We start from the raw sequence: 13,853 nt of genomic DNA, 5'->3' as shown, positions 1-13,853 counted from the left end.
TGTTTCTTTTCATTACCCAACTTGTACTATTTACAGAGTATTTTAAAGGTAGGGTGAGGTAGTTATGAAGTGGGTTAGAGGTGTTTATTTATTTAATCCTAACCTAATCACCTGTGGTTTGGCAAAATCACTAATCTGGCACTGCTCAGGAACCAATCAGACCGGATTTGAGATGTACGGTAGTTCAATGGTGGATATTAATAGATATTTGGTCGTTTTACAGTACTGTACAGTATCTATCTATTTATTTATTTATTTATTATTTTTTTAATGGACATGGCCATGTACTGTAACCTATGTGCCTTTAGTGTTTATTACTGCACTGTCTAACAACTAACATGATTAACAGTGATGGTCTATGATGGGTCGAGGGAGGCGTCTGGCCCTTGGCATCTTTGTCCTGCTGGTGGTCGACGTCATTTGGGTGGCTTCATCAGAATTGTCGGAGGTATTATTTTCTTACGTCATGTTCAGTTTTTGTCTGTGATATAACATGAGAAAAATATAGTAAGTTACAGAGTTTACTTGCTGTATCAGTTCATTTCTACATTCAGAGTTGCCTGAAAAGCTCATGCTTGCATTACAGTATCTATATTGAAGACACTGAGTACCATACATCTCAACAGCCTTGAATATGAAAAACCGCACAACTGTTTTCTAAATGTTTGTTGAAGAGAGACTGGAAGTAACGGAGAGATTGAGTAGGGGTGGAAGAGGTCATGGAGGAACCTGTTGAAAAGATTAAGAGAGAGAATGAAGTCTGTTCCCTACCACATTCTGACCATTAGAATTTTACTAACCACAGTGACTTTGAGAGCAGAATGTCTGGAAAAAAGGATACAAGGAATACTAAATTTAGAAATAAGATGTGCAAATAAAAGGAGACTAACCAGGTTTCTTGAGATGGTGTGGACAGGTTGAGAAGACGGGGGAACAAGGATTAAAAAAAAAGAAGTAAATGGTAGGAGAGAAAGTGGAAGACCAAAAAGGAGATGAAAGACTGGGCTGGTGTATTTAATGGATAAAACGGGAATAGACAACAGGGAAGAAGCAGAGATCGTGGTGTTGAGTAGTTTATGGGGATGGACCTGCCACTGAGGGGTGGTATTAGGTTTACTAAAGTAATGTGGGTAAAGCAGATGGAAATCTTTAGATTGTGTTGTGGAAGGGAAGTACTGTAGGAGAACACATCTTATGCACAAGTAATTAATGAATGATCAGCAGCAAATAATGGGAGGGTATCTGTTTCTCTTGAGCCTGAAACACTTTCTTTTTAGTATACGCTGTATGTAACATTAAGAGAAAATAAATATATGGTATAAGGGATGAAAAATAATAGACTTTTTTATATTTTTCAAATTTTATTTTCAGTATATCTTCAATGATACCGGCTTCAATAAACCTTTTTTCAGTACATACTTAAAGACCAGTATGTTTTCACTATATTTGCTGGGATTTATATTTTGGAGCCCCTGGAGACACCAATGTGCCCAAAGAAACCACAATGAGAGTATTTACCAGGTAAGTTATTTATTGCAATTCATATTAGATTATTTTTTTGATATTTTTTATATGTGATATGGAAATAAATTTATTTTAGGGTAATTGTGTTGCTCTTTTTTCTGTGTTAACTAGACTTGAGTCATGCTATACATACTGTAGAATATTTACTGATTACAAAAGGCATTGGTTATTCCTTTTATTTCCAAGGCCTCCAGACCACCATTTTATTTCATAACTTTGCCTTCTCTTTCCCCCTTATCCCCTTCACTTCCTCTTGTGCTGAATAGAATCATCTGGCATTAGCCAAATGAAATATTTAAGAGACAATGAAGGGGTTAATACAGTAAAACCTTTATCGTTTATCAATCAATACTTTACAAATTGGCTAGTTCATACATGCAGTTCAATGTGTGTTATGTTCACCAAAAATTAAATATTTTACACTTCCATCAATATTGCAAAATATAAAATTAAAAATATAAGAAAATGTGTTCAACAAAAAACAATAGCAAAGCAAGTAGTGATGTACAGTATGTTCATTGTACAGCCCATTCTTCCTGCATCACCTGAAGAGGCACTGGGAGGGAGTGTATATTAATATGAAGTGAAAAATGTATTGTCAAAGCACTTGGTCAGTAATGTGTCCAAATTTAAGCTTTCTAGCTCAAAAATTTCCATAAATAACATCCAGACAACATTAAGTGTTGAGTTGAGTATGCTTCTAATATTCTCTTGCTATTACAGGAAGTGGATTCAATGGAGGATGAAGATTTACCGCTGTCAGATGTTTGGTATGTTGAATTGTACTTGCCATTTGTAGTTGTGATGTAATAAAGTATTATGTTGATGGAATTGTGAATGGGTGCTTGTAGTACTTAATTGTATTATTAACTCCTTCACTTCAGTGTTCAAATTATGCAAAGTATAAATAGATTTTGCGCCTTAATCCTTACAATAATTTTGTGTCATTTATATTAAGGTGATACAGCAATTATTAAAGCATAATATTTCATAGCTAAATAGAGTAATTTCTTATTGCTGGCTTTGTTCCAACAATTTCAGAAAGAGACTCAATTATAGCCTCAAATCTGGTGTAAAAGCATGTTGTTGATAAGCCTCCAAACTCCTCATTGCTCATGCCCCTCATTGTTATCTCTACCATTAGCATTGGGGAGTTCTGATGGTCAGTCGTCATTGTTATTGTCACTGCTGTCGATACCTTTCTTTTCTATATCTCTAAATTAGGTGTAAATTAATGTAAAAATAACAGTAAATTTATTGTGTGGCAGTTGTGGTAAGACTGGTGGAGGAGTGTGGTGTTTTTTTTATGAGGGAAAGACAATTGTTTGAAGACCGGGTTGGGCAAAGTGTTTTATAACCATTTTCCACGCTTGTGTGGATTAGCCGTGATTATCTGATGGCAACTTTCCATTCTACAGTCTTTTGCATTCCCTCTTGTCAGGTTCTTAACTCTTAATGTCATTTCTTACAACCTCTCCCCATGTCATTCTTGGCTCTTCTCCCCCCACATTTAGACTCATACACCTCTTGACCTAATTAGTGTGATTCATTCTCCAAAATTCCAAACCATCTCAGCATACTGCTACACAGAATTTTGCCAATAGAACTCAATACCAGCCACCCTCTTACCTCTGAAAAGGATTTTTTGTCTTTCAGTGCCACATTGCATATCCACCTCACTAGTCTCATTTAACTTGATGGATAAATGTATTGCAACTGCATAGGTTGTAGTAGAGTGGTGTGGTCCAAAATTGTTTGGGTACACCTGTTTAAAATTTGCATGACAGGAGAAATTATGTATTAATGAATATATGTAGCACATAGTGAAAAGTGTTCACTTACTTAAAAATTTCTTCTATACAAAAGTCTATTCAGTATACAGACTGCATATAGTGAGGAATATCTATACTTAAACACTTGTCAAAAGGTTACTTTTAACAAGTTTTATGAACAATCTGAAACCCAGAGAATACATTAATTCTTTAGAAGTTGCTATTTTGCATGACCTGGCATTTTCTGAGAACGCAGCTACTGCACTGTGTGGAGTTTTACTGTGCTCAGAAACCTTCACCTATGTCATTGATGAGGACCTCAGATGACTACGTACCTGAGGCTGATTACCCCCATTTTGTTATTTATTTTTTTCCCAAGTTTTTATCCATTTTATTATTATTATTTTTTACAGGGATTAGCCCACCCGGGCACAGGTCACTGACCCACATCGGGGCCTGGGGGCGAAAATGTCAGGAAATCTTAATCAAATTTATGGAAAATATTTTTTAATGTTTTACCAATACCGGTAATTATCAGGGTTTATACTGATTATTGTAATGTATATTATAGAAGTATTTATTTTTATTACTCTTCTTATTAATATGAAGCTCTTGCAGACGAGAGACAGGCGCACCCCTCCACCTGTGCCCATCTTCACTTTGGACCAGCTGGCATCTAGTGTTGCGAGAGACAGTGATGCGAATGCTCAACTGACACATTTGGTCCTGTGGCACTATTTACCCATTCAACAAGCTAGAACGATTTATAACAACAATGATGAAAAGGTGTCTCTAAATTATTTTTGCCAGTCATATGTACAGGAGTTGTTAGCATTCAAAGATATGAAGTTAAGAATGCATTATAGGAAGAAAATTTTGTTGAAGAATTGGAAAATAAATTGGCATTCAACTCAAAAATTAAAACAAATATTTATTGGGGTTTATGATGATAGAAATATGAAAAATGAGGGAGTGAATTTAGAACTTAAATGAGAATAAATTGTGTGTGAAATGTAAAATCTACTTTTGGGGGAGGATTAGTAGTTGTGTGTGTGATCTGTTGTATCAGGTCATTAGGGTAAAGTACAATGATGAAATTTTTAATAAAATTTTTAGTTATAGATTTTGTTGAAAATAATAATGTGTGAAAGAAATTCACCATTGTTGTAATGTTCTGTGAGAGGGAAGTTGTACTGAAGATAGAATTATATATGTTGAATGTGTGTTTAACAGTTTTGATAATAAGAAAGTATAAGTTAAAGGTATATTACTGTAAGGAATGACATTTTTAGGATATCTAATGAAGGGGAAATTCGGAACTGAAAAGGTCCGCTCCAGTCTATTATATTGTTGTGTGTACTTTACATAAAATGGATAAAAACTTTGATTTTTTCTTTTTGTTTGAGATGGTTTTGTCATAAAAATTTACATTTGAGAGAGATCTGTATAACAGTATTCTCAACCTCTTGGTGCTTGGCATAACATGAACAGTGGAGATTATTGTTAATCCACTTGAATTACGATACCTGTAGTATTTAACCAAGTCATTAGTGCTAATTCAGCATATGGGCCCAGTTAGAGCTGAGGCCAAAGTGGTTAAGACCCAGACACTGAGTCAGAGACAATTTAATTTTTTTATGCCAAGATAATGGCTGCCAGACTGATATTAGATATTTAGAAATGACAGTTGATCAACTGTTCAGTGTTTTCCGGGTGTTTTTGTATGTTTGTAAGCATAATTCCTCTGACCCTTGCTTCATGCGAGGATTACATTCTGCAAAAACTTCGCCTGACTTGAAATCACAAAGTGAATTCTTAATCTTATGGGGATGTGTTCTACAACCATTTATGGAGCCCCTCTACCTTAATTCTGGCACTTTTTCATAACGACAATAAAAGACAACAGTAATGCTATAAAAGTTGAGGAAAAATCATTATAATACTCTAAGGTGGCCTAGAAATAATTAATATGCAATAAACTATAAACTAAGAAAAGCGAAGTGTGTGTGTGAGTGGGAGAGAGATAGAGAGAATGAACGAACGAACTTGGGAGGCAGTGGGCTGTAGCTATGTTGCTGACTCGCCACTCTAATGTGGCTTTGAAAAAAATAAAAATAAATAGTATAAAGCTATAAAATAAGAAAACTTAAGAGCATGGGTGTGTATGTGTGGGAAGTGAATGTTTGTATGGATTCGGTAGGCAGGAGGCTTTAACCGAGTCAGTGGCTTGTCACCCAGACCGTGCTCCCTCCCCTTGGTGTGATGTCATGGCATACAGATGCACACACACAAACACACGAAAGATACACCTGGTTGACTGCCTTGCTGAACTGATATGATATGAATCAATTTCATTGTTTATCATACATCATACAGTATTACGGTCAACCTTTCGCTGAAGTGAGGTAACTCTCACTACCCTAGCCCTGATAAACCAACTGACTGATCTCTCCGAACAGACCTGACAATGAATAAATAAATTTGTGGTCTTCAAAGGTGTTGAGCAAAAATCTGCATCATTGTTTGAGACAGACCTAAGCACCTGGGGATACCTGAAAAAAGCCTCAAGACTTTGGCTCGTTGTTCATTTTTACATGGCTTCTGTTTGTTCAGTGTTTTTGAAGAATACCTTGTATAACTATAGTACTGTATGTACTGTGTAAATTAAGGGTCAACTGTGAGTGCCTTGAGATAAATGTGCAGTATTTTTCAGGTGCCTCCAAGAGTGCCCTGGCACTCACTAGGCTGGTTTGGCCTTTGTATCTGTATTTTACTTACTAAATACTGTTTTAATTTCAATGAAACATAGTTTATCACTGAAAAAAAAATGAAACGGTATTATTCTGTCTTTTTTTACCTATATTCGTACTGTACAGTGTATACTGTAGTGTGCTAATAAACCCCTTGTGTTTAGGGGCTCTCTGCTGAATCAAATTATTTGGCATTAACCAAATAAAACATTAAAAGAGTGGCATCCCCATAGTGAAGGGGTTAACTTGGGGCTGAAATATTGAACACTTAATAATTTATCACATTTTTTCAAAGCCATAATTTTTGTGGTTCCTACACCATGGTCACAGAGTTTAAGTGTTGATTCAGTACCATCACTTTTGCATTTGTTAGGAAACATTATAATGGTAGCATAACTGATTATAATCTGCTGTGCATTATGAGTGATGAAAAAGAAATGTGAAGAGCACAAGTGCACAGATGATTTGGGAAAATTTTTTATATTGAATGTACAGTACGCCCGAATAATTCGTTAATTTTTATTTCGCAGTCCTCTATTATTCGCATGATGACACCCTGGATGTACCCAAGAATGTCTGCGGGTATTTTTAAAGTTGCCGTCATTTTCACTGCTGGGACAAGGAGCATTCGTTCTAGAGACAGTAATTTACTTTACCTGTATTGTGTATGTGTGTAGACACACACATATATATATGCAATACAGGTAAAAAAAAATTGTCCTGAGGGCAAACACATACATTTCTTTGTACACAAGTGAAAATGTACTCAACCTTTCGATTGTAATTATTGAAAAAACCTGCTTTCCACTGTTGCAGCTAAAGCCAATGGTAGACTTGGCTAATACAGAGTATCTTTACCTTTATAAATAAGGATATATTTGTACCACTTTATTTGACACGAGTCAGACCTATCATTGACTATGAGTTTAATACTGGTCACTTTTTCTAGCCAAATATAATGAATTACTCCCCCCAAAATGCAGCATGTAGCAATAAATCTAGTCCCAGAGTTAGCATACAGGGCATTTGTCATATGAGGACAGATGCAAATCCTTGGGCCCATAGACATTACAAGACAGAGGGAAATTGGACATAGGATTGAGGTTTACTAGCTACTGCATAAATACTAAAACATTCACTTCTCAAAAATTTTGAAATGCAATATTGTACCAATTACTGTACTCTCAAGAGGCCACAGCTTCGTGTTAGCTAAACCTGATCATTGGAGAACCACTATGAAAGGAAACTGATTAGTTAAAAGGACCATAAATCCCTGGATTTTTTTGTATTGCCCCCCTCCCCAAAGTGTTCTCATATGAAGCGTGTCAGTTCTTTTTAATGGATAACAAGGTATGACCACAGTATAGTCGAGGTTAACATAAATAATTTAGTCTTGAGTTGGCCATTGCTGTATGAAGAAGTTATGATATTTTCAGAGGGACATAATTGTATTGTAGTTTCATTATTATTTCAAAATGTTCAGAGCCCTAACACCACTCACCAAGCCCTCTCTTTTATTTTCAGAGTGAACCAAAGTATGTTCCTCTGAAACTACAAGAATTGCAAGAAAAAAGTTCTGATGGAGAATCTGATGACTCTTCAGTAAAGTCCGTCCGCTTCAGCAAATTGACAGAGGTATGTAGTGATGCTTCTTTTAAGAGAATACCAGTAACTATTTAAATTTAAAGGTAAGTCTAGATTGTTGGGAATGTAATTACTGAAAGTGAAGATCTTCAACAAATTCTTTATGTCCAGGGCTTAGTTTTGGAATTTCTGTAGTTCAAGACAGAGTTAATATGATTTAAATCAGAGTGAAAAAATCATGATTAGATTTTATTTTACTTATTTTTTTATACTAATAATAGAAACTATATTTTCCCTTGAGATTCTTTGTGGTAGTATAGCTACAGTTGATATAATTCAGCTCCCCACTAACTTGAATAATTGATGCAGAGCTCTTCCGGGAATGAGAGATTTCCCGGTAATGATACAAATTTCTCAAACCCGGAAAATTCAACATTCCTGGAATTTTTTATTGGTAAAAGAATACTACTTCGCTATTCGCAACCCCATTCTCATGGTGGGAGGCTACTGTCTTGCCTTTCAAGAAGACTTGAAAAGAGGCTCTTTGCCCTCGAGAATATTGCCCCATAGTTCTTATCTCCTGTATCTGCAAGCTGTTTGAAAAGATGGTCAAGTCTCGATTAGTATACTACCTGGGGAAGAATGCCCTTCTTTCACCATATTAATCTGGCTTCCGGATGATGCTGCAACAACAGATGCTCTTGTTTGTATTGAGTCCTCGGTCTGTGAGTCCTTTGCTCATTGCCAACATCTCATCTGTATTTATTCGACCTAGAGAAAGCATATGACACAGCTTGGAGATTCGGCATCTTTAAGGACCTTCAAAATTTTGGCTTGCAGGGAAATTTACCATCAATAATAGGTCAGTTCTTGGGCTGTTGGACTTTTAGGGTCCACATTGCCACAGAAATGTCAGCACCACATATTCAGGACCATTGCAATAAATGGGGTAACAGCTTCTCATTGTATGTAGACAACTTGGCCACTTGGTATGCAGCTTCCCGCAAGTTAGTGGCTGAACGTCACATGCAACTTGCACTAGATAAGGCTTTTCATTGGACCACAGAGCATGGTTTCAAATTTTCTCCCTTGAAGACTGTTACCATGCATTTCTGCTGCTGCCGCCAAGGTGTTCACCTCAATTCCAATCTACAGCTCTATGGTTGCCTGTGCTGTGTCACAGAGACCCATTTACTGGGCATTATCTTAACAACCAGCTTCTATAGCAGCCACATGTTTATTACCTGAAAGAGTCTTTAGTATGCTCTCAAGTTATTGAAAATCTTGGGGCACACTTCTTGAGGTGCTGACCGACGAATTCTGCTACACCTTTACCACATAGTACTAGTTAGACCCAAACTGGATTATGGGTGTGAGGTGTGCTCCTCAGCCACTGAGGTTAGACTCACTACACTGAACTCTATTCATCATGCTGGGGTGTGACTGGTGCTTTCAGGTTCTAGCTAATTCCAAGTCTACTGGTTGTTGCTGATGAGCCACCCGATGATCTTCGATGCCAATATCTCCAGGTCCAGTGTTGGTTTTGCCTCAGTTGCCTTCTGCAATCTGTAACCAACACTTGTGTAGCTGACGAGAATATGTCCCCACCCTACACTTAACATCCAAGCCTCGCGCGACCTTTTGACTTCAGGATAAGGGAGGTTGCGAGTCTTCTTTGTCTTTCTCCTATTCAGATATGCCCCAAGCAGTTCCCTAGAGCTGCCCTGTGGATTCTCCCTGAAGTTCAAGTTTGTCAGTATTTTAAAATAAGGAAGGACTTGTTCCTTCCTTGTGTGGTTCATTCTCTTTTTTTTTAGAGCATGCCTCGTCTCACAGAGGGACTATCCCTGTTTACACCGAGGACTCAACGTCAGATGTAGGTGTGGGTTTTTGGGTACCGGTAGTCTTTCCAACTTCTGCCGTGACAGTAGTCTACCTGCTACGGCAGCTGTTTTACAGAAGAGCTTTCAGGTATTTTACTTGCCCTCAAGATTATTTTTACCCGACCTCATTGTGATTTTACAATATTTAGCAATTCTCACAGTGCTCTCCAGGCCTTTGCAAGTATCTCATTGCCTCATCCCTTGGTTATAGTTATTTTAGAGTGGCTGTTTCTCTTTCAACATCTGGGCCAGAATTTCATTGTTTGCTGTGGCAAAAACAGCTGCTCCTCACTCTGTGGCACATCATTAACATCTACCTGCTTCTGATATGAAGCCAGTAATAAGAGCTGACATCCACTCAAGTTAGCAATGCAGGTGGGATGCTGTTGGAGCAAACAAGCTCTGCAACATTCATCCTGCTTTGGGTGCCTGGGGATATCAGGGACTGTAACGCCGCTAGAAGATCTATTTTGGTCCACCTCCGCATTGGCCACACGCAGCTGACACATGTTTTTTTTTTAATGGAGAGGGTGCCCCCTCCCCATTTTGATGACTGCATGGTCCCATTGACTGTTCGACACCTGGTGGAGTGCCCCCAGTCTTACAGATCTTTGTCGTGGGCACCTCTCCGAGTCCCAGGGGGGAGACGGGCCTTACCATTTCTTTGGTGCTGGGAGGAGGGGGGGGGCAGCATGGGAGGGGACATCCTCTCCTTTGTAGAGGAAGCTGCCATTTTACAAAAGCGTTGAGTTTTATCGAATGTTTAAATGGTTTTATGAAAAATCTAAACTATTTTTATTTATGTTTTTTGGCTTTCATTATTTGTTTTTAGCCTTCTAAGCTTTTAGTTTAATTCGGCTGTTGCATTGCCAGGGATGTAATTACCACAATCAATCAATCAATCAATCTCTTCTATCTTTACCAGTGTTTTATTTGTGGATAATCCCAAAAATCTTTTATCTCCTCCCCTAAATCATAAAATTGGATTTCTTATATTGTTTCTTTGTCTCTTATAGGATATTGATTTATAAAAATTTTCATTATTTTAGGTTCGGCAAATGTCAGAAAACGAGGCAGTTGATGCCATGATGTCTCGCCTGTCTTTTTCTGCCTCTGTCCGTGCTGAACAACTGGCTATGCAGGCAGCAAATAAATTATCTGTTAAGGAAGTTATGAAAATATCTAGTATATTTTGTTTATTGGTAAGTATAGATGTTGATTTTATCTCGGATATTCACTTGGCTTTTTATATTAAATCTCCTTCATTCTGTGTGTGTGTGTGAAAGTGAGAGATATTAATTATTATTAAATCCTTGCCAAGTTGCTCTCACAATATTGGGAGTCAAGTAAACCCCCCATAACTCAGCACATATGGGACCGAGGCCTTGCCAATTAATCAGAATTTGCCGGCAAGTATTATTTCACAGTCACAGTAAATAATTGTGCTGACAAGCAAAAGATTACACTTTATACATGACACTTAACACTATCTGTACGGTAACGCTTCATGGGCGCTTAATCACTGTCAGAAGGTCTACCAGTGACACGAGGCGCATGTAAACTGATGATCATGGGGCCGACATGGGCTACTAAGCATGGGCCAGCTTTTGAGTTCTTGCACATAACTTGGCTCCTGCTAACTTAGCGCCAATTTGCCGACTACTCCAAAATGTAATGGTTATCATGTGCCATACCAACTTATTGCAAATTCCGATTTATTGGATGCCAGAGAGTCCTAGTCTCCTCAGATAGGACGTTTCCACATCTTCTTGAGTTAATATGTTTGCCCTATCATGCTAATGTTTATTTCCCCAAGTGCAGAAATTACCAGAGATCAACACAGTAAAGTTAATTTCTTTAAAGTATCAGAATATATATATGATTAATTAAATACTGAAGAACTGTAGTGATTCTTCGTATGTTCGTCTACCAGCCAATCAGTTATCTCGTAACAAACTGACCTTCAGCCTCAGTTGCAAAGTTCGAGCGAACAAACTATAGATTTCCCTCTGTTTCCCAAGTGTTTGGCTATGAATAAGCTAAGACTCAGGGGCTAGGAGAACTGTACTTATCATTATTGCTGATTGATGAGATTGTTGGGATTCTTGTGAGTTCAACTTTTTATCTCCTTACTGCTGGCTGGCTACCTTAAAATTTCATGGTTTAGCTGGACCATATATTGTTCAGATCACTCCTGGTGTGATTGGGTGAAGGACTGTCTTACAGATAGTGCATTGTTGATATGAATTATGCTTCCTGCCACTGAATAAATTTACTCTTATTATGTCTGGCAGCTATCATGGGGTGTTCAGTATGCTAGAATTTCACGCAACCTTTGGCCATACCAATAGGATTTCATAGTTTTAGATAGTTTGAGTCTTTGAGGTTTCTTCCTAATCTAGATTTATCTTTTTTTCAGTGGTTTGCAGGCAATTACAGCTACCAAATAGCACTTAGCAACACAGAAGCTGGTGTTGTCAATATTATTTCATCAACATCTGGATTGTTTACCTGTGATTCTTGCTGCCATATTTCCATCATCCTTAACAGACAAGTTTACTCTCTCCAAATTGGCCTCAGTTCTTCTTATGGTTGCAGGTGTGGTAAGTAGTCAAATATTGTATTAGATGTAATGTACAGTACTGTCCATTTTTATATTATTACAGGTATATTATATTATTTTATTTTTTTAAGACTGTATCACATAACCAGCCAAAGGCCCAGATTTTAGCATATAAAATTTTATGCTTCATCTTTGTGATATTTATCCACCAAAACTTCCATAGTTCATAATATATCATAATTCAACTATTTTTCAGAAATTTCCATCCTCAAAGTTTGCACTATCCAAAATTGCTAATGGCTATGTGTTGTCTGTAAGAATGGTGTTGGTAGCGTCAGTAATGTGCAGTGAGTGTGGAAGGTGGGTACACAAGAGGTGCAGTGGTGTGGATGGGAGACTGCAGGATGTTGTTGACTTTAAATATTTTGTACCTGTATGTGCAAATAACCACAAGGGTGGATCCAGGGCGGGGGTTCCCTTTTCAACAGAAAATTCCAATACTTTTTCTTTAATGCAGTATTGTACTCAGGCATTTTTGTATTGTAAAAAGTATTTACTATTGATTTTAGAATATCTCCTAATATCAAGTGCACATAGCCTCAAAATGTACATGATATTGGTCAGATTTAAAACATCTTCTGGGGGGCTTACAGGTAAATTAAAGAGATACTGTAAATTTCACATTTAACCCCATTCATATCTGCAGGCGTTCGTAAGTTGGACGTTCGTTAGTCGGGGATCCCTGTACAGTATTGTAGTGTATCTAGTTTTCGAGATACACTACATGTTCTGGAAAGTGTACATGTGATAATGATACATGTTTGAAAGCTAGGAGACCTCATTACTGTTTTGTGATTGATGACAGTGTTTATCCAAGAAAAAAACAGTTTAAAACTTTGAATATACCCAACAAATATTTTTAAGATATTTTGGATATATGTCTTGCCAATTACTTTTCAGGTTTTTGTTAGTTTGGAAGACCTCAACCTTGAAAGTTCAGTTGTGCCTGTTGGTGTGGTATGGTCAATAGCTGGAGCTATTCTTTATGCCTGTTACATGGTCTTCCTGAAGCACAAGGTTCCAACTGAAGATCGTATGGATTTTACTATGTTCTTTGGTAAGTGAATTAATTTCCTCTCCTTTCCCTTCTATCATCTCTCTCTCCTCTTCTTTGCACTCTTCCCTCCCCTCCCCCCATTCCATGCCCTTAGTACCCAGTTAGCTCTGGGAGATTTATTGATCAATCAGATATTGTTTTAATAATAATAAAAGCTGGCACTTTTGAGAAACAAAAGCTCCAATTCTTCCAAGTAATTCACTAGCGCTCAAAATTTCACAAGTCAAAGTTCTGAGAATAAAAAAATAAAAATAAAAATATAACAAAAATCACAAGAAGTGACAGTTCATTAATCCTTAAGTTGTATCACTTCCAAAGCTCTTTTCAGGATCATGTGCTTTCAAAATAAAAGAAAGGTCTTAAGTTGTTTCTTAAAAGCCTCCACAGAAGTCAGCTGCTTCATGGATGCAGGCAAATGATTGTACAATCTGGGTGCGATATAGGAAAAGGATTGGGCCACAAAAGAGCATTTCCACAATGCTCTAGGTCAGAGGATTTAGTAGGTTGGACAATTACTTAGGCTCATCAAACATAAGTGCCTTAAAAGTCATTAGGCAGAGTTTGAACTTTTTTTCTTTCTTTAATTGGAAGCCAGTGCAATTCGATTAAGAATAGGGTAGTGGAAGTCCTCAGTAGGAGAGCACATGTAAGCCTGGCATC

At 37.4% G+C, this 13,853-nt stretch overlaps 1 pseudogene; it reads left to right on the top strand.

Annotated features, from left to right (window-relative positions):
• Window positions 1–244: 244 nt before the first annotated feature.
• LOC121867828 lies at window positions 245–13,577 on the top strand (annotated as a pseudogene).
• Window positions 13,578–13,853: the final 276 nt, after the last annotated feature.

This window comes from Homarus americanus, unplaced genomic scaffold, assembly GCF_018991925.1.
Source record: "Homarus americanus isolate GMGI-L3 unplaced genomic scaffold, GMGI_Hamer_2.0 scaffold37847, whole genome shotgun sequence".
In the NCBI taxonomy this organism is placed as follows: Eukaryota; Metazoa; Arthropoda; class Malacostraca; order Decapoda; family Nephropidae; genus Homarus; species Homarus americanus.
The sequence above is the reverse complement of the archived record's forward strand: the minus strand, read 5'-3'. Positions and strand labels throughout refer to the sequence as shown.